Here is a 2,994-nt window from a genome sequence, read left to right on the forward strand (position 1 = left end):
GCGTACAGTATTTCTCTCTAGTGTCCCTCTAACCCGTCAAGGGCCAAGTATTTTTTCATCAAATGCGACCCCCTCTGGTCGAATTTATTTATTGCAGATCTCAAATCTTCAGAATGACCTATATTGGAGAAAAAAAAAAAAAAAAAAACGTAATTTCATTAGAGTGACCATCAAGAGACAAAACAAAATTTTCCGTAGGCGACATGGCGGCATTGCTTCAATATACCAGTGCCCGCCTGTGAACAAATGTAGTCGCACCACTTTAAGCAACAGACAAGCGAGGATCTAGCAGTGACCCTTGGAGAGATTAGGAACCTGATAGACATTAGCTTTTAGGAGTGCAATGAACGGAAACAGTTTGTGAGACGAAACCAAAACTGACTGCTGCATGCCCTCATACGCTCGGATGCGCGAGCACTCACTGAAACGCTGTAGAATGAAAACCAAGAAACTGCGAAGAAAAAGAAAAATGCATTGTACCCTGCACAGGGTGGCAGCACTTGCTGGCGAACAGATAGTGTTAATGATTTGCGCGTTTTTCAAACATAAGAGGCAGCGGCTTAATATACGGCACCGGCTATTTGGGAGTTGTTTGCGGCGCCATGTATATTTACGGCATTGACCCTGAAAGGGTTGAAGAGTACCAAGATAACGTTTTTGACATTTATTTTGCGTTAAATGAAGTTCAGAGTGCCCCAAGTTCCAGAAGAAATACTGGAGAATGTCACTAGTATCCTAAATAACTTGCTACAGTACACTCTACGGTCATTACAACGGACCCGCGTCCAACAGACTTTTGGATATGATGAACCATATTTCAGCCGCAGTTTGTTTTACCTATTTTACTAATGCCACGAAGTTTGCTTTTAACAGACAGCGCTACAACGGACTATCGGCTACAGCAGAAGAAATTAGGAGCAATTTTTTTCAAAATCAGGCATATAAAACATACTTTTGCCGTGTCGACACGGGATGACAACTGACTTGCAAGGCTCGGCGAGGATTGTGGCTCAATATCGCGCATGCCAAGGAGGAAGGCGGTGCAGAAACATGCAGTCTTCTTTCGTGCTCGAGGCACGGGGAATGAGGGGGGAGATGAGAGAGAGGGGGTTCTACTTCGGCGGCTGCTGCTTACGTTGCGGGTGCCGTATCTTGAAAATGATCTGCGATGTGGACAAAGTGCACTCAGTGCCAGTAGCTTCGTATGCACTGTGCTTTCGACGTTTAGTTCATATTGAAACGAGAGACAGCACGAAGGTCAATTCGCTCACTGCTGCTGCCGCACTTATCTTGCTTAATTTGCTATTGAAATCGATGCTTCGCCTTTCGGGCGAAACTGAAACTTTTCTTATCTTTTACTTTGGACGTTCGTCACTCACTCTTCGAAGTAAAGTTGTTAGAGATTGCGACTAAAGTTTCGGAAGTGAGAAATTTCGAATATTATGGACTTAGGATAAAATGGACATTTTTTGTCGGATTATCATGGTTTGTAGTAATGAGAGTTGACTGTACTTGTTTCTACGAACCAGTTTGTTTTGGTACACATGATGTGGATGCATCATGACATCATAATACATTGGCTTTTACATCGTCGCTCGATGCTAAGTACAAGCACAGCTAGAAGACGTCTGCAGCACTCGTGGTTCTTTTCGTGAGCAATGGCATCATACCTAGCTTGTTGCTATATGTCACAATGCCGTGATAATGTCAACACCAGGTGGCACTTTAAGAAAAGCTTTATTACTTATCAAACTAAAACGTCTTGCGTTTCCCAACCTTAATACAGTAGAACCTTGTTCATATGTTTTGGAAAAGACCGCAAGAAAACTCATACTAACCGGGAAAGTGAACGATCCAAAGTAAATAAAAAAAATTCACGGGCTCAAACATCTACGTAATGTGGAGCATCGCATCGAGCTGGTGGTGATCTGGCAGCCTGAGACGCGTTTTTGTTGTTTTCCTAATATGTGGTGTTTTAAGAGGGCGACAGGAAAGCCAAATGAAATCGAGCTGGTGAGCGATGCCGGGTGCCGCCAAATCGAAACGTGATGCCCACATCGCACTGCCTGCAGCAGGGAATGGCGGCGTGCTTGGATTATCGCCTACTAAGCGCGTGCAGTATGCTACGAGTGGCACTACGAACTATGCACTGTAAAACAGATAGGGGAAGATGCATATTGCAATAGGCTCGGCGGTGATAGCTGTGAATACGGCGTGTGACGACCCGGCCGGAGATTTGCTGGTACTGAAATAAGAAACTGCACACCATCGTTTTCACATGAGACGTGCGGCTACGTGCTGTTCTCGTTCTCGCGCGCCTCTTGCCTTTTCTTGCTCACATGGGATATAGCGGCCGGAAAATGTATACAATCACAGTCTGCAGCAGGGAATGGCATCGTGTTTCAGTTATCGCCTATTAAAAGCGCGCACCATGCTTCCAACAGCACCACGCACTGTGAAACAGACGAAGATCCTATCGCAATAGGATTGGCGGTGATAGCTGTGAATGCCGCGTGCGACAACCCTAGAAAAGATTTTCTGGCACCGAAATAAGAAACTGAGTGCGCGCTGGCATATTTACGTGAGATGGGTGGGTGAGTATTGCGGTGAAGCTGCTGCGGTAGGCAGCTGTATACTGTTCTTGATCGTGTGCTCCGCACATATTTTTGTTCACATGGGATCTAGTGGCCAGAAAACGTATCATACAATTGCAGTGTGGCGACCTACTGAACGTTGCTGCTGAAAAATCGTGTTTTACGGGAACGTGTGAACCGGTAAAAAAATGAGCGTAACTTTATTGTGTAATTTTTTGCCAACGATTGCCAACGTTGGTGCCAGGAAAACATACGTAACGGCACCGTATCAACGAGGTTCTACTGTACTTGTTGGGTGTCACCCCTTTGTGTGTGAGAAGCATGTGGTATAGTTTCTACAACTTCAAAAGTACGTGTTGGTAGTACTTTAACAAACTTTTTCTTGTCTGCCACTTTGCAG

At 45.0% G+C, this 2,994-nt stretch overlaps 1 protein-coding gene across 3 annotated transcripts in view; it reads left to right on the forward strand.

Annotated features, from left to right (window-relative positions):
- The window catches only part of LOC126539620 (citron Rho-interacting kinase-like), a 147,773-nt gene that overhangs the window by 144,209 nt on the left and 570 nt on the right, over positions 1-2,994 (forward strand). The window lies entirely within an intron of this gene.

The sequence above is a fragment of the Dermacentor andersoni genome, chromosome 3 (assembly GCF_023375885.2).
Source record: "Dermacentor andersoni chromosome 3, qqDerAnde1_hic_scaffold, whole genome shotgun sequence".
Classification (NCBI taxonomy): domain Eukaryota; kingdom Metazoa; phylum Arthropoda; class Arachnida; order Ixodida; family Ixodidae; genus Dermacentor; species Dermacentor andersoni.